Consider the following 24535-nt stretch of genomic DNA (forward strand, 5'->3'; position numbering starts at 1 on the left):
CTCCCTGATGCCATTCAGATAGCGCCAGGTGGTCTGTAGAGATTTTCAGCAGCATTGACCCCCTCCCGACGGCTCAAAGCCTGACCTCCCCAGCTTCACAGTCCAATCCCCCAAAGGCACAAACCCTACTCCACCCCCCAGAGTCCAAACCCAGCTACCCCTGGTGAGCAACACTTAGTGGAGAAGTTATCAACGTGGGCTACCGTATCAGGAACTATGGAGCCCTTTTACTAAGCCGCATGGAGGGGCATAATCGAATGGTGCCAGCCATCTCTATGGGCGGCCATCTCCGGGGCCGGCGCCGCAAGCGGGCGGAGCCAACCGTATTTTTGAAAAAGATGGCCGGCCATCTTTTTCTTCGCTAATACGGTTGGGCCCAGCCAAATGTCAGAGTTCGCTGGGTTTGAGATGGCTGGCATCGGTTTTCGGCCATAATGGAAAATAATGCCGGCGATCTCAAACCTGGCGAAATGCAAGGCATTTAGTCATGGGAGGAGCCAGCATTTGTAGTGCACTGGCCCCCCTCACATGCCAGGACACCAACCGGGCACCCTAGGGGGCACGTCTAAAAATAAAAAAATAAATAAAAAATAGCTCCCAGGTGCATAGCTCCCTTCCCTTGGTTGTTTAGCCCCCCAAATCCCCCCCCAAAACCCACTCCCCACAACTCTACACCATTACTATAGCCCTAAGGGGTGAAGGGGGCACCTACATGTGGGTACAGTGGGTTTTGGGTGGGTTTTGGAGGGCCGGCGATCACTTTCAAAAATGAGCTGGGTAGGCGTCTATGCACACCCAACGCCCACCAAATTGGAGTTACCGCCTGGTTACCATGTGGCCCTTGCAGTAATTTCAATTTTGGTGCGTGTCCGCTACGCGAGTCTGAAAAATACTTTTTATTTTCTGACGAGTGGCATTGACGCACGTCAAGTGGAATTTGACGTGTGTAGACCATTACTGCCCTGTTACTGCGTGAGACCTTACCGCTAGGTCAATGGCTTACGGTAAGGTCTCAGACCCAAAACGGACAAGCGGCAATTTTCATTTTGCCGCATGTCCATTTTCGGCAAAAAAAGGCATTTTTTGTAGGTGCGCTAAAAAAATTTTCTGCGTGCACCCAAAACACACATCTACACTACCGCAGGCCATTTTTCAGCGCACCTTAGTAAAACGACCCCTGTGTATCTGTAATTGCATAGCCCAATTTCAAGGGAAGCTCACACAGAAGACCTGTCGCTGCTATAATAAATCAAAACAGCTTTCATATAGAAAGGTATCTTCGGACCATCAGAGGCGGTACTCCGCTGTTACATAGTGGTGCAGTACAAATTCCACCTTTCTCTTCATCGGTCCATTATTTAATATATATTTAGAGAACCTTTTAAGTTTTTAAGCTTTTAAACAGCACTCCACAAATGCTTAGGGGTGAAGAACTAAGTACTCGCCTTGGAGACGAAAAGGGGCTTACCTTGAAAGCTGAAGCGACTGGATGGACCGTTCAGGTTTTAATCTGCCGTCATTTACTATGCTACTATGTTACGTGTCGGCAGGGCTTTTTTTTGAGGGGGTACTTGGGGGTACTGAGTACCGGCACCTTTTCCATTGTCTGCTAAAATTGACCCATGGTCCCCAAGTTTTAATGAAAGAGCTCAGGTTCTACATACCAATTCTGCCTTGTCACCGATTCTGTGACCGGTTGCAGAGGGCCTGGCTATTGTGGGAATGGATCCCTCAGTGATCTTCCCACCCCTGAAGGGTGGCCTGGCATCTGAGTACTGGCACCTTTTTTGCTATGAAAAATGCACTGCGTATCGGTATACAGCCCTACATGAACTGTGTTTGGATTTAAAGTTCCCTGAAACCTTTGTCTAAAGATAAGTACAGACTTACTCTAGCTAAAAGCATTTATGGAGTGCTGTTTAAAAGCTAAAGCTTCTCTAAATATATTATATGATGGACCTATGACGAGAAAGGTGGAATTGCTACTGCACCAATACTTAACAGAAGAGTACTGCCTCTGATGGTCCGAGGATACCTATCTATATGGAAGCTGTTTTGATTAATTATAGCAGCGATAGATCTGTGTGAGCTTATACAGTATTCACTGATGTTGAGAGCTATATATTATATTTTGGGCAATTTTAGTTATCAGTTTCAAGGTAGCCACAGCCTGTCTTGGTCCAGTAACGTCGTCTCAATACTGTACAGAAGCTGGTGTAAGCCCCTCCCTGTGGAGAGTACCCAGTGGTCTCCAGCAATGTAACATTCCCATGCAATAGTAACGGATCTCTATGGTTTCTGAGGAGGTGGTAAATAAACCCTTTTTTTCAAAACCAGCACAAAAGTTCTTTTCAGATACGTCACTGCGTCCTATTAGGTCCCCCTGCTCACCGGGCTGGTTCTTGTATTTGTTTTTCTTATATTGAAGGTCTTGGTTAGTCACTGCAGCTCAGTCACATTTTGGGCTGAGCCTGCAACCTGACATTTCTGATGTATAGGGGACAGCAGAAATACCTTGGCATTTAAAACAGCAAGAAAGAAAAAAAAAAAAAAGGAAACACTCCTTTGCTATAGGCACGACAAGGTGTGTCACCCGTGAGCTGAACAAAGTGTGTGACTTGCACAAGTTGTTCCACTCCAGGCACTTGTTAAGTTTGTTCCCAGAGTCACTGGTTCAAGCAAAGAGCACAGGGCTCCTGCGGGAAGAATTACAACTGCAGGGTCCAAAATGCACTGGAAGACTCACATTGTCCAGTTTGGCTTATGGAATTTCTTTGTATTTTTGACAGCTTGCTCAGTTTTAGGTAAGTGCTTCATTGTGGTTGCTGTTTTTATTTTGGAATTTTGATGTCAGACGTTAATTGTAAATCTTATATTTGTGAAATATTTGTCCCGCCTTACCACAAATGCTTCAGGCAGTGTGCAACTGAAACATCCATAACAAACCAAGTACAACAGGAATTTGATTTGGAATCCTAGAAAACTGTTGAGTGATGCTAACTAGTCATGGCTTAAGTTCTTGCATAGCATATATATTTTTAATAAATAGCTGAGGAATTTTAAAACTTCTACTGCAAATTCACTATTTTCTAAAAGTATTTTTACTTTGAAAGAATTTTTCAAATTACAACAAATAAAGATCTAGAAAAATAAAACAAATTAACAATGGCTTCCATATATACCAACAGAGATGCATATATGCATTACATTATATAGTATGTCTATAGAATTAAACAAGAGATGATAGGTAAATTATCCATGGTACTTAGTTCGAGTTTCAAGGCAAAAAGAATCTAAAAGGGTCCAAAATTTAGAGGTCAAATTGAGGCTAATAATGTTTCATATTTTCTAATCATACATATATAACTCCACCATTTGTTAAAGTATAGTTTAGAGTTATTTTTCCAATTACAGATTATAAGATGCGTAGCTATAGCAAACATAATATTAAATAATGGAAGAACAATGTCAGGATGAGAGGAACGTAGGATTACGATTTCATAAGTAATGTCCAGATTCATTGGTAGGTGAAACATAAGGAGAATACGAGACCATATTAGATTCCGATATGCTCTTACATTTTTACAGTTTAAAAAAATCATGCAAATTCACTATTTTAAAGGAGGGGGGGGGGGGGGGTTCTCCTAAATTTGTATCAGAAATGTGAGAACAAATCCTAAAGCAGAGTTGTCCAATCTTTTTGTGTATGTGACCCCATGATTGTGGCCAAATAAAATTGTGACCCCCCCCCCTTAGAGGTGCAGAATAATGATGCACCTATGGAGAGGCCATCTAGGTCATGATCCCAAAGACACTTTTTATGACTGCATTTGGGGTCCCGACCCACAGTTTGGGAAGCTCTGTCCTAAGGAGATGCTTTGCAACGATGTTTCAGAGTGAATGAGATAAAAACAAAAATATAGAATAACAAGGATCGGTGTCCTTTTGATCTTCCATGTTGGGTTTTATAAAAAATAAGGGTCAAATAGTTGTGGCTGGCTTGTTGCGTTACAATTTCAGGCTTAATTCAGTTTGCATTGATCTGGTGACCGGATCTTAACTTGAAAGCTGCTCCTAAATGAACTAATTAAATCTAGTGATGAGGTTATCACCTATTGTTTTCAGGCTGGCCCTCATTACGATGCATTACAGCTAGAGATATGTATAGCCAAAAGCAAAACAATTGTCTCGATTTTCAGAATTTCTGAAATTTTCCTGATTTTTATTGCTTTTTTGTTTCACTTTAAATACTCATTTTTAATGCAGGCTGGAAATTTGTACACCCCTCCCATCCTAAAACAAAAAAAGGACACAGGTCCCCTACGAAAGGAATGCCAAAGGACAAGAAAGTAGGGGGTGAACCAATAAAAACTAAATCGCAGGATCTTGAAGTAAAAACTAGTAAAACAAAGTTTATTATAAGAAAAAAGACCAAAGGTCTACGTAAAACAAATCTCTATAAGGCGGTAGAAATCCAGAAGGCAGACTTGATGTAGTTCTGTTTTTCGGTGTTAGCCACCTGTATCGGGAATCATCAATCATCTGGTTTAAAATACAAATAACTGTGGTTAGGAGTTAGGTAATCTTTGAAGGGAAATGATCGGTATAAATACTTTTTCTGCTTCACACTCTGAGAAAATATAATGTGAAATGCCAAGAGTATTTGGTGTGGGCATAAACCGTGTCGAGTTTACCTTCTGAATTTCCAACCACCTTTGGAGGATTTGTTTTATGTAGACCTATGGTCTTTTTTCTTATATGTTTTATTAGTTTTGACTCCAAGGTCCTGCGATTCAGGGGCTCTTTTACTCAGACACGTAGGCGCCTATGCGCATACAATGCGCATCAAATTAGAACTACTGCCCGTTTACCGCGTGCCCTGGGCGGTAATTCTAATTTTGACGTACATCCAAAACGCACAGCAGACAATAATTTCTATTTTCTACCGTGTGGTCTTACCTGCGCGGTAATCACCAGAGTGGGCACGCTGACAATTACCACCCGGTTAACGCGTGAGGCCTTACGGCTTAGTCAATGGGTGGAGGTAAGGACACAGGCTGAAAATGGACACGCGCTGGTTTTTATTATGCAGCACGTCCATTTTTGGCAAAAAAGGGCCTTTTTTGCAGGCATGCTGAAAATGGACCTGCGCGTGTCCTATATGAAAAAAACAGTATTTAATGGAAATGCAATTAAAATGAAATTAGAAAGCCCGACACAGGCCGTGTTTCGCCCAACTGGGCTGCATCAGGGGCTACAAAACAAACAATTATATGACAATTAAAAACAATAAAGACAATTAAAAGCACAATAAATGTTAAAATTAGAGGGTATGTTATTAGTCTACATTTGTTGAATTATAATTGTATATTCATATTTATCTTTATAATATTTTATTTATGTGTTAGATCGTATCAACATGGTGTTTTGTATTATCTGCTGAGTTTTCAATTATGGTTATATATATTTTATGGTTATATATTTTAAATTAAGAGTAATTCTTATTTTAACATTTATTGTGCTTTTAATTGTCTTTATTGTTTTTAATTGTCATATAATTGTTTGTTTTGTAGCCCCTGATGCAGCCCAGTTGGGTGAAACATGGCCTTTGTCAGGCTTTCTAATTTCATTTTCATTGAATTTCCATTAAATACTGTTTTTTTCATATAGGTATCTGCTTTGTCTGTTTTCCATCTTGGAGTTTGCAGATTGGCTACCCTGCTGTTTTCTTAGACCTGTGCGTGTCCTATACACGTGCCTACACCAGCACAGGCCATTTTTCGGCACGCCTTAGTAAAAGGGCCCCTCAATTTTTATTGCTCTCTCCTCCTTTCCAATCTATTTGTGCATATTCAAATTTTTTAGGCACTCAAGCAATTTGAATGCACACTAATAAGTGCAGATCCCTAATTACAGCCATAAAGTACATCACGACCCAACCAAACATTCGCTGATTTGGACAAAGCTTTGTTTTTACTACGGACTTCATATGGATTGGGCTACATTTTCAAAGGGCTGCTGAATGGTGATGTGAACTGGTTAATTTTAACTAGTTCACTGTCGGAATGATAACGATACATTGGTCTTATATTCCGCTGGTACCTCACAGCTGAAAACAGGTTACACAAACACAAGAGACCAGAATCAGTTTTCTGGGAATAATAAAGAAATATTAAATACTATCAGAACATATTTCTGAAGCAAACATTTTTCAGAGTTTTCTTAAACACGAAATAAGATTGAGAAAAAAAAATATCAACAGAATCATTCCAAAAGCCAAGCTTTGTTCAAATAAACATAATCTCTTCTTTCCTTTGGCCAAGGGGAATGAATAGCCCACCTCACCTTTTTGTCTTGTTCTTTTGTTAGCAGAAAATTGGAAACTATCATACAGATAATCAGGTGGTACACCATGCATGATCTTAAAGAGAAAACAAGCTAACTTGAAAAATACTCTGGCTTCAATAGGCAACTGCTGTAATTTTAGAAAGCTAGGAGAAATATCATATTTAGACAGACCAAAAATCAAGCGAACTGCAGTGTTTTGAATAGTCTGAAATCTCCTGATAAGACTCTTATTGCATCCTAAATATAGAAGGTTACAGTAGTCTAATTGAGAGATATGGCGTACCTGGACCAATCATTTGAATTGATCTTATTCAAAATAACTATGCACACATCATAACTTCCTCATAAAAAAATAAAAATTTCAGTTAAATTTAGTGATTCAAAATTTGAGCAGTGAGACTTAATTTTTGTTACCATTTATAGAATATCCTCCTACATCTGTACTCATCCCTGTGCTCAGTGTGGTTTTTCAGTTGTTTGAAAACGTGTGTGGTTTCATTACAGCAGGAAAACAGGATCAGGAAACGGATCCGGGCACTTCAAACACAGACCAAGGAACACCCAATATGAGATTAAAACTTTTATTGATGACTCTTAATGATTACTCGACACAACACTGTGTTTCGGCACAAACGTGCCTGCCTCAGGAGTCTCTTCAAAGTATTGTAAAAATAGCAGTATAAATGAGCCTGTCTTCAGAGACTGAATTGCTAAAGGAGGTCTTGAAAGAGACAATTTATTAAGAAAGTAATGGTTTCAAAGATTTGTGCTACCAGTGCCATGTATAATCCTCATTAATAATCATTAATAAAAGTTTTAATCTCATATTGGGCGTTCCTTGGTCTGTGTTTGAAGTGCCCGGGTCTGTTTCCCACTCCCGTTTTTCTGCTGCGTGCTTCCCCATCTGTGCTTTGTCTGCATTGGTTTCATTACACAAATAAGCTTACCAACCAAGGGATATCCCAAGGGGAATGCTAAGATTTTCTGTATGCAAAATAATTCATCTTCAAAGTTAACTTATGTGTGTGTATCTTATGCTGGGTTTGGTTTTCTGTTTGCATAACTCTACAGTTAGCCATACTAAAACTGTAGACTAACCTGAATTAGTCAGATAAATGCTTTTATACAGTGCCCATTGAATAGAAAATCAGGTGTCAATGGAATTATCAGCATGAATACCTGATGCTGTCAAAACCTCACTGAAATCACTCTGCACGTTTCCTGCAGTGCTGGCCTGCCCAGGCTTGCCTGGCAGTTACTTTGTAGTGCATGGCTCAGTATGTATTTTCCTAAAGTGAAGTTTTAATCAATATATATATAAAAACAACAGAACAGATTCTATTGTCCAAATTACTTAAGAGGGTGGGGTGAAATCTATAGCAGATTTAGAAGCCGGTGCAACTAAAATGCAGAATTACATGCACTCTGTTGCTACTGAGACTTGTAAGCTCGGCAGCAAAATATCATGTGCATTTCAGCTACCAACTTTTACAGAAAAATTTTAAACTATAGTTACTAAGAGCATAAAATGTGCCACACTGGATCAGTGTAAAGATCTATCAAGTATCCAGTCAGATCTTGCTATAAACATTAGCACATGGTCCACCAGTCAAAAGTCAAACTGGTTGATATTTAAAGCTATTTAACCGGACAGAAATGGCCGCTGACCGGTTAAATAGCTTGTTTGCGGCTCTATTGGATATCTCCATTAAATATTCACATTTAGTGCCTACCGTGAAACCGACTAACATGGGGGGACTTATGTGGTTAGGTGTTGATATTCAGTGCCTGACCACATAAGCAGTTAAATCAGGCCAGATAAATAGTCCTATCTTTGACCAGTTTAACTTAAGCAGTCAGGTGGTGAATATTGCTTTAACCAGTTAAGTTTTAGTGGCCAAAAACAAAACTGGATAACTGGATATTCAATGCTGGTGGTCGGATATGGCCTTGCATTGAATATCCGGGGCCGATATTCAGGCCACATGAGGGAGCCCGTGTAACTCCCACAGTCAGCACTAAACCCAAATATTCAATGCCGGGCCATTTCCAGTGACCGGCATTGAATATCCGGTTTTTTTTGGCTGGTTTAAACTTAACTGGCTAAGTCAATATTCAGAGATAGGTTTAAACAAGCTATTTACGAGGCCTAATGTGGCAGCTTACAATAGTCGGCTATGCACTGAATATCGGGATAGCTGGCTATAGCTGGTTATTTCCTAGCTGCTAACTGGGAATATTCACCACACAATCTTAAATGTATGAGTCCAACATGGCTGTGTTTCGCTGTCCTAAACGGCTGCATCAGGGCTTCATATACCAACTGTAAAAGACACGTACAGGTGGTACATCAAGCCCCTGACGCAGCCCTTCAGGAGGCCGAAATGTGGCTGTGTTGGGCTCATATATTTAAGACTTTGTGGTGAATAAATTTATTTTTTATGAAAGCTTTTTGGCGTTTTGATTCTTTTTTTACTCCGTGCTGGATCTTGTGAGTCGCCTGCCTACTTGTTGATTGTAGTTAAGTGCATACAGCAGCCTTTGAGTTAGCATAGGTGCTCGCAGCTAATATTAGGCACATAATTATGGACTTTTACGCTATTCTATAACAGCAATTACAAACATTAATTGCCATTATAGAATTGATGCTTAATATGCATCATCCCAGCATCTAAGTTACCTATGGAGAATTACTCCCAATACACCAGATTTCCAGGATGATTCAACCAGCCTGCCCAGTACAGTGGTTAAGATTGTAACTGCTGCTCTGTGCAGGTTACCTCTTTTATGGAGTGCAAAAGAGTCATATAACTTTTGATTTGAGTGGGAATACTCTACACTTGGATTTATTTATTTATTTATTTATAACATTTAAATCCCACAATATTCCCGCCCATGGGCAGGCTCAATGTGGCGTACAATAGTTAATTAACAAACCATAATACAATAACACAAAGTACAGTGGACAAGGGCCACAGGAGGGAGAAAGAGATGACTGATGAGGGAAAGGAAGAGAGGGTGTGTGATAGGGTATCACAGAGTGAGAGCTGTGGGCTAAAAGGCTGCGGCTCCTGCAGGACTCGTGGTAAATGCTCTGCCAAAAAGGAAGGTCTTGAGACGCTTCTTAAAGGTCGGGTGATCTGAAGTGAATTTGATCTCACAAGGCAGCCCGTTCCACAGTTGAGTGCTGAGATAAGGAAAAGAGGAGCCATAGATGGCCTTATATTTGAGGCCAAGGGGAGCAGGGTAATGGAGAGTAAGGTACGAGCGGGCCGATCTTCGGGAGTTCCTGGGCGGTAGGTTAACAAGATGGTCCATATAGGAAGGGGCATCTCCATAGATAATTTTGTGCACCAATGCACAGGTCTTGAACGCAATGCGGTCCTTCACAGGAAGCCAGTGCAGCCGCTCATGCAATGGTCTCGAGCTTTCAAATCTGGATTTCCCAAAGACGAGCCGGGCAGCTGTATTCTGGGCCGTTTGCAATTTTTTTAGGAGCATACCTGCACATCCTCCGTAGATACTATTGCAGTAGTCAAGACGGCTAATCACCAGGGACTGGACTAGATTGCGGAAAACGCCCCGAGGGAAGTATGGCTTGATTCCATCTTCTTGCCATATAGGGATCCACTGTTTTGTCCCATCAATTTTTTAATTCCATTACTGCTTTTGTCTCTACCACCTCCACTGGGGGGGGGGGGGGGGGCATTCCAGACATCTACCATCCTCTCTGTGAAAACATACCTCATTTGTTGTGTCCTTTCCAAATTATAAATGTGTTAAAAAGCATCAGTCCCAGTAAAACTCCCTGAGGCACTCCACTGTTCACCATGCTCCACTGGAAAAACTGGCCATTTAGCCCCATTCTCAGTTTCTTATCTTTTAATTAGGTCTCAATCCACAACTGGGCTTTGCCTTCTATTCTCTTATTTTTTAAAATTTCCTGAGTAGCTCTCACATGGGACTTTATCCAACACCTGAAAATTCTGACACATTATTATGTCAATGAGCTCATTTCTACATCCACATGTAATAAACATCTTAAAAAAAAAAACCTAATAGACTTCCCTTTGCTAAATCCATGTTGGCTGTGCCCCATTAAGCCATGTCTATCCATATAAACACTTGAACAGTAATTTTGCTTTTTTTCAGAATAGTTTCTATCATTTTGCCTGGTACCAACTTTAGGCTCACTAGTCTATAGTTTCCTGGATCCTCTGTGGAGTTTTTTCTATTAAAAACTGGCACTATATTATCCACCCTCCAGTTTTTAGGTATTGCAGATTATTTTAATTATAGGTTACAGATTACTAATAGTAGGTCTGAAATGTCATTTTTTAGTTCTTTCAGAACTCTGGGGTAAATACCCTCCGGTACTGATTTATTACTCTTTAGTTTGTCATTCTGCTCTATTATATCTTGCTGGTTCACTGTGATTTGCTTGAATTCTTCTGAATCATCATCAAAGAATGATTTGGGTGTGGACATCTCCCCAACTTCCTTCTCGGTAAAGACTACATTTTGCAAAAAAACGAATGTCATTTATATTTTTGTTATACACTCAAAGTTAATGAGTTACTTTGCATAATTTTGCATCAGTCTCTCATTAACTATGGGATCAATGCTTATGTAGTTGTATATCACAGGGCTGATATTCAGTAGAAAGAAATGTGGTTAACTTTAAACACATTTTTACTTGATTCATCCAGTTAAATTGGAGTCCTGAATTTTCATTTAACTTGAAGCCTATTATTTATGAGGTCCAAGAATACCACAAAAAATTAACTAGATGCCACTGAATACTGCTGTTTCCTGGTTAGCTTTAAGCCATGCTCCCAAATGCCTCAAAGCCCTCCCAGTTTTATGTGAATGACTTTGTCCATACATTGAGTTAACTGCATAAATTGTTTACTCCTAAATTAAGATTTCTGATCCAGTTTTCAGTGATATTTGAAAGCTGTCATGCTGATTGAAAATGGCTCCAATTATTTTGTGTGCATAAACCAATATGCTTAAATCCCACAAAAGGGGGTAATTGCATAAGGGGTCCTTTTACAAAGCATTGGTTAGCCCTTACTGCATGCTAACTCAGAACTACTGCCAGCCCAACATGGCTGGTGGTAGTTCTGTCTTGACTGCGTGCCATTTTCGGAGTGCCAGAAAATTGTTTGTTATAGCATGACACTAACCCGGTGGTAATTGGGCATTGCTGTGGGAGCCCTTACCGCCACCTCAATGGGTGGCGGTAAGTGCTCCCCCCACATGGCCACGCGGTAAGAGTAATCTTATTGCATAGTCAATTTTTTAGCGGCTTTTTACCCACTGCAATAAAAAGGGCCCTGGTGCATGGGAAAAACAGTCCCCACTGCTACCGCAGGGCCCTTTTTCCTGCAGCTTAGTAAAAGAACCCCTAAATGACTTGAGTATATGCAATAGCATTTTATATGTTCAAGCACTCTTCTATAGTCACCTGGAGTATACGTACATAAAAGTAGGCATTCAGAAAAGATGGTACCTTATTTTATTGTAATATGGAATTCCTTGAGGTGAAGAATGAGCACAAGAGTGGGAAACAGAACAGTGAAGCGGTAAACCCAAAAGACCAAGTCCAAGAACTGGTGTTCTTAAAATGTTTAATCGAATCCAAAACGGGGTGATGAAAAACAATCTCACTCTGCTACAAATTTGGTGGAACAACAGATCAGAATCGACACGGCCGTGTTTCAGAGGTGATGCCTGCGTCAGGAGTCATGTGATCTAATGTCACTGTTACTCAAAAGTGTGGTAGTGAATGCACTGTGATCCTAAATCACGAATGAGCACAAAATGTTTGTCAGTGTGTAAACCACAGCTTAGGTTTACACACTGACACTCATCACCGCCGAAACACAGCCATGTCAAGTCTGATCTGTTGTTCTGCCAAGAGGGAGATTATTTTATATCACCCCTTTTTGGATTCCATTAAACTTTTTGAGAGCACCAGTTCGTGGACTTGGCCGTTTTGGAGGCCGTATCTTGCTAAAGATGTAAAAAGACTGGAAGTGGTGCAAAGAAAAGCTACAAAAATGGTATGGGATTTGCGTTGCAAACCGTATGAGGAGAGACTTGCTGACCTGAACATGTATACCTTGGAGGAAAGGAGAAACAGGGGTGATATGATACAGACGTTCAAATATTTGAAAGGTATTAATCTGCAAACGAAACTTTTCCGGAGACGGGAAGGTGGTAGAACTAGAGGTCATGAATTGAGGTTGAAGAGGGGCAGACTCAGGACTAATGTCAAGAAGTATTTTTTCACATAGAGGGTGGTGGATATGTGGAATGCCCTCCCGCGGGAGGTGGTGGAGATGAAAACGGTAATGGAATTCAAACATGCGTGGGATAAACACAAAGGAATCCTGTTTAGAAGGAATGATTCCGCGGAGATTAGGTGGTGACGCTGGTAATTGGAAACAAAACGGGAGCTGGGCAGACTTCTAAGGTCTACGCCCTGATTGTGACTGAATAGATAGGGATGGGCTGGAGTGTAAATTTTAAGGGGCTTCGATGTTAGCTTCAGAAATTAGTACAAGAACAGTACTGGGCAGACTTCTACGGTCTGTGCCCTGAGAAAGGCAAGGACAAATCAAACTTGGGTATACATATAAAGTATCACATACTATGTAAAATGAGTTTATCTTGTTGGGCAGCTGGATGGATCGTACACGTCTTTATCTGCCGTCATTTACTATGTTACTATCCAGCTCATTTTCGAAAGAGAAAGGCGCCCATCTTCCGACACAAATCGGGAGATGGGCGTCCTTCTTTCAGGGCCGGCCAAATTGGCATAATCGAAAGCCAATTTTGGCCGCCCTCAACTGCTTTCCGTCACAGGGACGGCCAAAGTTCAACGGGGCGTGTTGGCAGTATACTGAAGGCAGGACGAGAGCGTGGTTAAGAGATGGCCGTCCTTGGCTGATAATGGAAAAAAGAAGGGCGCCCCTGACGAACATTTGGCCGATTTTACTTGGTCCCTTTTTGTTCACGACCAAGCCTCGAAAAGGTGCCCAAACTGACCAGATGACCACTGGAGGGAATTGGGGATCACCTCCCCTTACTCCACCAGTGGTCATCAACCCCCTCCCACCCCCCAAAAAATTTGTTTTAACATTTTTTTTCCAGCCTCTATGCCAACCTCAAATGTCATACCCAGCTCCCTGACAGCAGTATGCAGGTCCCTGGAGCAGTTTTTAGTGGGTACTGCAGTGCACTTCAGGCAGGCAGACCCAGGCCCACCCCCCCTACCTGTTACACTTGTGGTGGTAGATGGGAGCCCTCCAAAACCCACCAGAAACTCACTGTACCCACATCTAGGTCGCCCCCTTCACCCAGAAGGGCTATGGTAGTGGTGTACAGTTGTGGGGTGTGGGTTTTGGGGGGGGGGCTCAACACACACGGTAAGGGAGCTATGTACCTGGGAGCAATTTGTGAAGTCCACTGCAGTGCCCCCTAGGGTGCCCGGTTGGTGTCCTGGCATGTGAGAGGGGACCAGTGCACTAGAAATGCTGGCTCCTCCCATGACCAAATGGCTTGGATTTGGTCATTTTTGAGATGGCCGTCCTCGGTTTCCATTTAAGGCGTAAACCGTGGTCGTACATCTCTAAGGTCGACCTAAATGTTGAGATTTGGCCGTCCCCGACCGTATTATCGAAACAAAAGATGGCCGCCCATCTTGTTTCGATAATACGGGATGCCCTGCTCCTTCGCCGGGCCATCCTTAGAGATCGGCACCCTTAAAGATGAGCGCTCAGTTCGATTATGCCCCTCTACGTTAGATATCCCACATATTCATGCAGCCAAATATAGCTGCTAAAATGGAGCTGAAAATCAGCGGATAGGTTGTTATGGGGTGGTGAATATTGCTGGATAGCCGGTTGTGGGGCATTTAACAGGCCAGGTGCTGATCAGGGAGAAAATATAAAAAGGATCGATAATGATAAATGGTGAAAATGTATCCTTAGTGTTAAAATAGTTCACTGGGGCATTCCCTTCCACAAAAGAGATAATATCAGATTGGAGTAGCAGTATTAAAAATGTAGTTTTGCATTGGGAATTCTAGTATGTGGTCTTTACAAACTAGGTATAAAATGTGAACCTATGTGCCTTCCCTGCTTAGGTGTTGCTTCCAAAATTAACCTCCATGGAGGTAACTAATTGTTTCTGAAAACTGAGCCCTGAGTAGGTAGACCGAGAAGAAAGAAAGAGTCCAGTGAGCCCCAGGCTTTTTCACCATGAACATCATTGTTCCGCTCTCAGGAATTTTCAGAGAGACAACCAGAGAGCTCTGCTTAAAAAACTCACCAGGACACATTTCTGAACCCAGAACAGAGTACGCTGTAAATTTCATAGAGGGAATAACTTATCAAAACTATTCAAATTGGCTGTAAAGAAGAAAAGTTCTTTTTGATGTTTGGCATAAACCTGCTTTACTACATTTAATGTCCTTCTTTATTATCAATGACTCCCTCTCCACTATTCATCTATCCACCACATACATTCATCCAATTATAAAGGTATTCTTATATTGGCTTAAGAACCTCAGCTGTGCATATTGCCAATTCAATTTTTATGGCGATAAAACTTGCACACAACTCTTCATTGGCTCACCGTGATGCCACATTTTAAATATATTTCTTTCTTTTTATACTTTATGCTTAAATACTCATCTTATTTCAAAAAATCGGACACAGGGGTTGTTGTTAATGTCCGACATGCACGTTTTGCCCTTCTCCAGGGCTGTCTCAAGGACTGACCCCTTTCGCCGTCTTAGCGCCAGCTCTACTTAAATAAGTAAATGGTTTAAGGGTTATTCCCTAAGAGGGAACAACCCCTGGATTTTTTTTAAATAAGATGAGTATTTAAACATAAAGTATAAAAAGAAAGAAATATATTTAAAATGTGGCATCACGGTGAGCCAATGAAGAGTTGTGTGCAAGTTTTATCGCCATAAAAATTGAATTGGCAATATGCACAGCTGAGGTTCTTAAGCCAATATAAGAATACCTTTATAATTGGATGAATGTATGTGGTGGATAGATGAATAGTGGAGAGGGAGTCATTGATAATAAAGAAGGACATTGATTTTTTGGACTCCCATGAGTGGTTAAATTAAGAACTAGCCGAAGAGACTTGTGTTACTACATTTAATAGCATGATTCAGTTGCAGAAATACTAGTCTCTATTAGGCAACTTACCCTGCTCTCTGTTCTAATGCAACAGAACACGGGGCCATTTTACTTAAGTCTGCTAAGCAGTTAATGCGATCTTTAGTGCACACTGTTAGCACAGGCCTGCTAACGGCTACTTACGCTAAAGTAGCCAATGTGGTAAAAATCCTGCACTAACCTCCTCTAGCGTACCTAGGTATGGCGGTAGGGATGGTCTGCCCCTGGTGCTGGCAGCGACATGGTGCATGGAACAGGTATGAGCTGTTGGCTCTGCCAGATCCCTGGTCGATATTCAAAATGATTTAAAAAACCAAAACGGCCGCTGACTGGTTAAATCCCTTGTCCGTGGCTATCCATTAATTTTCACTGGTGCTTAACTGGTTATCAACGCTTAGTGGATAGCACCTAAATGAAAACCAGTAGGGGACATTCCTGGGGCAGAGTCAGCACTTGGCTGGTTAAATGCCAATATTCAGCACTTTACCAGTCAGGGTAACTGCATAAAAGGGACTACATAAAACACATTCCCAGGGCCGCTGAGAGGGGGGGGGGGGGGGTGGTAGGTAGCTAGACTCTGGAATTCGTTGCCGGATAAGGTGGTTGGGGCGGTTGGCTTAGCGGAGTTTTAAAAAAGGTTAGACGGCTTCCTGAAGGAAAAGGACATAGAATGGGATGGGCGGGACGAAATGCTTGTTCTTTTGGCCACTGTTGGAGACAGGGTGCTGGGCTCGATGGACCCTTGGTCTGTCCCAGCATGGCGATGCTTATGTCACATAAGACTGAATTCTATAAATAGCGACCAAAACATCGGTGCTGAAAAAAATAGCACTAAGTACTAGTCTAAGTGCTTAAAGTTAGGCTTTGTTTACAGATTAGTGCTTAGCGCTTGGAACCACAACTACATTTAAGCACAACCATTTACACCAATGAAACCAAAATCGCCATGCCTAAATTAGGCGCAGATCCCCTTTTTTCTATAACAATTAATGCCAATTAAAGGAATGCCCCTGGTCTGCCCATGACCCTCCCATGGCCACACCCCTTTTTAGACCCATGCCTAAATTTACGCATGTACATTTTAATTACATTCAATTAGTACCAATAATTGTTTGTTACAATCTCAATTATCAGCACTGATTGGCTCATTATTCAATTACATTGCATGCACAAATTGGGTGTGCACAATTTTTATCGAATTTCGGGAATAACGTCCTTACATGTATATATATACATTTGTACTATAAAGGGAATATAGCAGGGATATGGCCAACCTTTATGTGTTAAACACAATATTGAAAACATAGGGTTAAATGACTTCCAATATAGTCGCAACAAATGCTAAATGTATTTCACCAACATGACTATGTATTAATACAAATAGTTTTATTCATCAGCTTTTCATAATATATAAACCTATTGCACATGAAATTAAACCCACTCATTAATCACATAAAAACATACTCATTTATCCCTCATTCTCACGCATACAATCTTCATGCTCTTATTCACTCCTCTCTCATCACTTATAGAACATAACATTTTCAAAATACCATCATCCTACAAACCCCCACAAGCTGTAAATACCATTGACTCTATATATTAATGGTTCATGTCTTCCTAACTGAACCACAGATTACTGCATAGTCTCTGCTTAACACATGTATAAGTGATGAGAGAGGAGTGAATAAGATAGCATGGAAATTGTATGTGTGAGAATGAGGGATAAATGAGTATGTTTTTTCTGTGATTAATGAGTGGGTTTAATTTCATGTGCAATAGGTTTATATATTATGAAAAGCTGATGAATAAAACTATTTGTATTAATACATAGTCATGTTGGTGAAATACAACCTTTATGTGTGTAATCTTGAACAAAGTACTGAGGCTGCCTTGTTAATCTACTTGGATATGAAGAAATAAACTTCAACAAACAACTTTTAGATTATCTTTTTACTGGACTAACTTGGAATGGATGCAAATAAGCTCTGCACAAAATTAGAACAACTAGTAGATTAAGGGGCTGATTTTCAGACTGTGGGAGTTAGACTGGCTAACTCCCACAGTCAGCAGGCCTAGCTTTGAATATCTGGTTTACTTTTGGCATGCATCATTCTAGGCAGTATTCTATAAAGACGCAAGCATAAATTATTTAGCCTGCAAGGGAAAAGAGGGCATGGCCAAGGGCGTTCACTAAATATGTACGCAGTATTATACAATACGGGAGATTTGTGCCTAATATTTGCACCAGGTTTCAGCTAGTGTAAATCCTCGCACCCATAATTGGACGCGGATCCTGGTGCTAAACGCTGTTCTATAAGTGGCATCCAACTCGCAGAGCTGTTTATAGAATTGCGCTTAGCATTCATTTTTTTCGGTGCCCAAATTTGGCCATCATTTACTGAATCTAGATCATTAGGTGGGAAACTTTATAACAGGCCATTTCTGCACATAGGGCCTTATTCTATAAAGGTTATGCTCCTAAATTTACACACCTAATTTAGGACCGCTCATAGATTTTGCAGAAATTATGCTCCTAAATTTATGAGCGTAAACTTAGGAGCATAAATGTGTGTGCATAAATTACGCTCATAAATTTAGAAGCATAACCTTTATAGAATAAGGCCCTTAACATATGGCTTTCCCACTGAAATGCCTTTGAAAATCACCCCCCTCTGTATAATAAATGAAACCTATCAGAATCTGAAGTGCACAGTGGCAGACAGTCTATTTCTAGATGACATATTACCATGTGCTACACATAGCATATGCCTTCACACTTGCAAACACACACATCGAGGAACATACACTTCTGTGAATGTCAAAAAATATTTGCTTACTGTAAATCAGTGTTCTTCAAAGGTTTCATCTGTGGTCATAACAACCCCTATTTATTAAAGGCAATGCTCAAAGCCAGAAGGATGCTCAGGTGCATAAGGAGAGGGATGACCAGCACGAAAAAAAAAGTGATAGTGCCATTATACAAGTCTCTAGTGAGGCCCCATTTAGAATACTGTGCGCAATACAGGAGACCGCACTTATGGAAAGCTATAAACAGGATGGAGTCAGGCCAGAGGGTGGCTACAAAATTGGTCAGTGGTCTCGGTCATAAAACATATAGGGACAGGCTCATGAACCTCGATATGTATATGCTGGAAGAGAGGCGGGAGAGAGGAGATATGATAGAGATGTTTAAATACCTCAGTGGCATTAATGTATAGGAAGTGAGCCTTTTTCAAATGAAGGAAACTTTAGGAATGAGAGGGCATAAGATGAAGTTAAGAAGAAATAAGCTTAGGATGAATCTGAGGAAATACTCTTTCATGGAAAAGGTGGTGGATACGTGGAATGGCCTCCCGGTGGAGGCTGTGGAGATGAAGACTGTGTCAGAGTTTAAGAAGGCATGGGACAGACACGTGGAATCTCTTAGGAAAAGGAGGAGTTAACTGAGGATGGGCAGACTCGATGGGCCATACAGCCCTTATCTGCCGTCATGTTTCTATGTTTCTAAAGCAAGGTTTGGGGACCAATGGTGACACTTGGAGACCCCTGAGGCAGCCCGGTCATCATTCTGGTTTTTTTTTTCTTCACTATTTTCTGTCTCTCTATCCAAGCTTGGGACTGAAAAGAGAAAGTGGATGAGAGGAAGAACTGTGTGCTTGAAGGACAAGGTACTTCTCAATAGAATATGTTTGGAAATGCTCACCTTCTTGAGGATATCCTCAATGAAACGTTTGAAGGTAGACTGGAAAGGATGGATGTCATTGACACTACTACTACTACGTTACTAGGGTTACGCAGCTCTGTACAGTTTAACAAAGAAGGATAGTCCCTGCTCAAAGGAGCTTACAATCTAAAGGACGAAATGTCAAGTTGGGGCATGTCAAGTTGGGGCAGTCTAGATTTCCTGAATAGAAGTATAGTGGTTAGGTGCCGAAGGCAACATTGAAGAGGTGGGCTTTGAGCAAGGATTTGAAGATGGGCAGGGAGGGGGCCTGGCGTATGGGCTCAGGGAGTTTGTTCCAAGCATGGGGTGAGGCGAGGCAGAAAGGGCGGAGCCTGGAGTTGGCGGTGGTGGAGAAGGGTACCGAAAGGAGGGATTTGTCTTGAGAGTGGAGGTCATTGACACAGAGTGGTCAGTGGTGACAGAGTGGTCAGTGGTGTCACAGCCCTGCATGGGAAAGTTGGTGGCTCTCTTTTTGCTCATATGAATCCAAAGTGGCCCTGAAAACTACTGCTGTAAATTATGTACAAGGTAGTGGGTGACTCCTTGAGTCTTCTGTTTCATGTTCATTTGTACTAATGTTTTTCAACAGGTAGGAGAATATATAAGGCATGTATAAGATCTCTTTTTGGATATACTAGATTCCTTGGTTCCTAGGAATGGGTGTAATGAGACTCGAGTGGTACCTGTTGCCTTTTTTTTTAGTGGGGGGGGAATGACATGCCTGGCTACTATCCCCCAGAACACTAGACACAGCCACAGTATGCATGATACAGAGCTGCCTTCTTGCTTCCATGAGATAGTTCATATACAAAATGAGATGTGAAACAGAGAATGCTTATGATTTCCTGGCCAGCTACAATCCTACCATCATCTAACCTAGCCCTCCTTGAACAATCAGCTCTATAATGTTTCATGTGAGAGTATGCTATCTTAGTAGGGTTGGAGTGGAGCTTGAATGTATTGTTTATAAGGGGACTGCATGGTTGCTGCTAAGGAAGTGAAAGCTTGTGCCTGTGACCCCCTTTTTTGTTCCTTTCTCAGTCTTCACAATACTTCTGATGCATCACTAAATCCTTTATAACATTCTTTCTTACTTGCTTGCAAATATTGAATAGTTGTTATGACCACAGATGAAAGCTTTCCTCCTTTGTTTTTCTCTTTGTCTTTTTTCCCTATTGTTTCCTATGAAACAGGGGTGCATAAGCATTTTTTTGGAGCAAATTTTAAATAAGATACTGCGGACATGAAGTGTGGGAAAGTGTTTTCAGTTTCTTACATAGTAACATAGTAGATGACGGCAGAAAAAGACCTGTACGGTCCATCCAGTCTGCCCAATAAGATAACTCATATTTGCTACTTTTTGTGTATACCCTACTTTGATTTGTACCTGTGCTCTTCAGGGCACAGACCGTATAAGTCTGGCCAGCACTATCCCCGCCTCCCAACCACCGGCTCTGGCACAGACCGTATAGGTCTGCCCAGCACTATCCTCGCCTCCCAACCACCAGCCCTGCCTCCCAACCACCGGCTCTGGCACAGACCGTACAAGTCTGCCCAGCACTATCCCCGCCTCCCAACCACCAGCCCCGCGTCCTGATCTTGACTAAGCTCCTGAGGATCCATTCCTTCGGCACAGGATTCCTTTATGCTTATCCCACGCATGTTTGAATTCCGTTACCGTTTTCATTTCCACCACCTCCCGCGGGAGGGCATTCCAAGCATCCACTACTCTCTCTGTGAAAAAATACTTCCTGACATTTTTCTTGAGTCTGCCACCCTTCAATCTCATTTCATGTCCTCTCGTTCTACCATCTTCCCATCTCCGGAAAAGGTTCATTTGCAGATTAATACCTTTCAAATATTTGAATGTCTGTATCATATCACCCCTGTTTCTCTTTTCCTCCAGAGTATACATGTTTAGTTCAGCAAGTCTCTCCTCATACGTCTTGTAACGCAAATCCCATACCATTCTTGTAGCTTTTCTTTGCACCGCTTCAATTCTTTTTACATCCTTAACAAGATACGGCCTCCAAAACTGAACACAATACTCTAGGTGGGGCCTCACCAACGACTTATACAGGGGCATCAACACCCCCTTTCTTCTGCTGGTCACACCTCTCTCTATACAGCCTAACAACCTTCTAGCTACGGCCACCGCCTTGTCACACTGTTTCGTCGCCTTCAAATCCTCAGATACTATCACCTCAAGATCCCTCTCTCCGCCCGTACCTATCAGACTCTCCCCGCCTAACACATACATCTCCCATGGATTTCTATTCCCTAAGTGCATCACTTTGCATTTCTTCGCATTGAATTTTAATTGCCAAACCTTAGACCATTCTTCTAACTTCCTCAGATCCTTTTTCATGTTTTCCACTCCCTCCCGGGTGTCCACTCTGTTACAGATCTTAGTATCATCTGCAAATAGGCAAACTTTACCTTCTAACCCTTCGGCAATGTCACTCACAAATATATTGAACAGAATCGGCCCCAGCACTGATCCCTGAGGCACTCCACTACTCACCTTTCCCTCCTCCGAGCGAATTCCATTCACCACCACCCTCTGGCATCTGTCCGTCAACCAGTTCCTAATCCAGTTCACCACTTCAGGTCCTATCTTCAGCCCATCCAGTTTATTTAAGAGCCTCCTGTGGGGAACAGTGTCAAAAGATTTGCTGAAATCTAAGTAGATTACGTCCATAGCTCGTCCCTGATTCAATTCTCCTGTAACCCAATCAAAGAATGAGATTCGTTTGGCACGATTTCCCTTTGGTAAGACCATGTTGTCTTGGATCTTGCAACTTATTGGCTTCTAGGAAATTCACTATCCTTTCCTTCAGCATCGCTTCCATTACTTTTCCAATAACCGAAGTGAGGCTTACCGGCCTGTAGTTTCCAGCTTCTTCCCTATCACCACTTTTGTGAAGAGGGATCACCTCCGCCGTTCTCCAATCCCTCGGAACCTTTCCCGTCTGCAAGGATATATTAAACAAATCTTTAAGAGGACCCGCCAAAACCTCTCTGAGCTCCCTCAATATCCTGGGGTGGATCCCGTCCGGTCCCATGGCTTTGTCCACCTTTAGCTTTTCAAGTTATTGATACACACTTTCTTCCGTGAACGGTGCTCTATCCACTTCATTCTCATTTGTACTATTTCCAGTCCATCGCGGTCCTTCTCCAGGATTTTCTTCTGTGAAAACAGAACAAAAGTATCTATTTAGCAAATTTGCTTTTTCTTTATCATTTTCCACATAGCGGTTCGAAGTATCTTTTAGTCTCACAATTCCCTTTTTAGTCATTCTCCTTTCACTAATATACCTGAAGAAATTTTTGTCACCCCTCCTTACATTTCTAGCCATTTGTTCTTCCGCTTGCGCTTTTGCCAGTCATATCTCTCTCTTGGCTTCTTTCAGTTTCATCCGGTATTCCTCCATGTGTTCCTTTTCTTGAGTTTTTCTGTATTTCTGGAACACCAACTCTTTAGCCTTTATTTTCTCAACCACTTGCTTGGAGAACCATATCGGTTTCCTTTTTCTCTTGCTTTTATTTACTTTCCTTACATAAAGGTTCGTTGCCCTAATTATAGTTTCTTTCAGCCTGGACCACTGTCCTTCCACTTCTTGTACTTCCTCCCAGCCCATCATCTCCTTCCTCAGGTATTCCCCCATTTTACTAAAGTCAGCATGCTTGAAATCCAGGACTTTGAGTTTTGAGTGGCCGCTCTCCACTTTAGCTGTTATATCAAACCAAACCGTTTGATGGTCACTGCTGCCCAGGTGGGCACCCACTCGGATATTTGACACGCTATCCCCATTTGTGAGCACCAGATCCAGTGTTGCTCCCTCCCTCGTGGGTTCCATCACCATTTGTCTGAGCAAAACACTTTGGAAAGCATCCACGATCCCTCTACTTCTTTCCGATTCCGCAGACGGAACCTTCCAATCTACATCTGGCAGATTGAAATCTCCCAGCAACAGCACCTCTCTCTTGCTTCTCAACTTTTGAATATCTGCGATCAGGTCTTTATCTAATTCCTCCAATTGTGTCGGAGGTCTGTAGACAACACCCACGTGGACAGAGGTTCTTATCATCTATTTTAAGGTGATCCATATCGCTCTTCCTTTCCCCAGGTCCCTGTCATTTCAGTCGCAGTGATATCATTCCTCACATACAGAGCTACTCCTCCACCTTTACGACCCTCTCTATCCTTCCTAAATAGATTATAGCCTGGTATGCTTGCATCCCATTCATGGGAACCATTGAGCCATGTCTCCGTGATTGCAACAACATCCAAGTCTGCCTCCAACATCAGGGCCTGAAGGTCATGAACTTTATTGCTTAGACTGCGAGCATTTGTGGTCATCGCTTTCCATCTACATTTCCTGGTATGCGTTTCAACATTAGTGATTTGGGGGTTTCTTTTCTTTTTGGTTACCTTCATATCTTTTTGTTCCACTTTTATTGTTTTTTCTTTGGCTTCCGTTCTGTTTTCAAGAACATCACAGTGCTGTAATGGAGTAAAAGAATTTTGTAGGGGCAACACTTGTGAGGTCGGATGTTTTCTTGTCACATAACGAAGAACGAAGAGAACCTCCATGACAAAGGGATAATTGGCATGTCATACCTTTTAGTGACATATAGTAAGTTACTTAATACTCAGATTGAATCAATGTATGCGTTATAACAGGTTTCTTTTCTACAATGTATTGTATGACGTTCTAAGAAACCACTCATATATAAATCCCCAGATTACTTACATAACGAAGTCTGCCTGAGCCTACAGTGATCCATCTATATCCTTTGTGGTAGTGGTGATAATTTGGTATGATTCTGTGCAGTATGATATTGTGCGGTCCTAGATGCTGCTTTAAGTGCATCTAGTTCCTGTTTTACTTTACTGAGCTCGTGTTTTAATCTAGTGAGTTGCAGACAGATAGGACAAGCCTTAAGTCTCCAGATAATTGGTCTTGAAACTAAAGCACCACAATTATTACAGAGAATAAAAGTCATCCTGATCTGATTGGTTGAAATGGGTATGAACAGGTGTGATATAGTGAGAACAGCAGCCTTTAGATCTGTTGGCTGAGATTCTTATTATTAGAGCAGTAATCCTTAGCTGGTGAGTAGAAGACTGGGGATTCCTGTGATAATGAGGGGTTTTCTTTTCAGAGACAGTTGTAATATGGGTGGAGTTAATTTGTGATAAGTAGTGTATTTGGGGAAGTTATTTATGAAGTGTCTGTCTTGGGGTGGGTGG

This window comes from Microcaecilia unicolor, chromosome 11 (genome assembly GCF_901765095.1).
Source record: "Microcaecilia unicolor chromosome 11, aMicUni1.1, whole genome shotgun sequence".
NCBI lineage: Eukaryota > Metazoa > Chordata > Amphibia > Gymnophiona > Siphonopidae > Microcaecilia > Microcaecilia unicolor.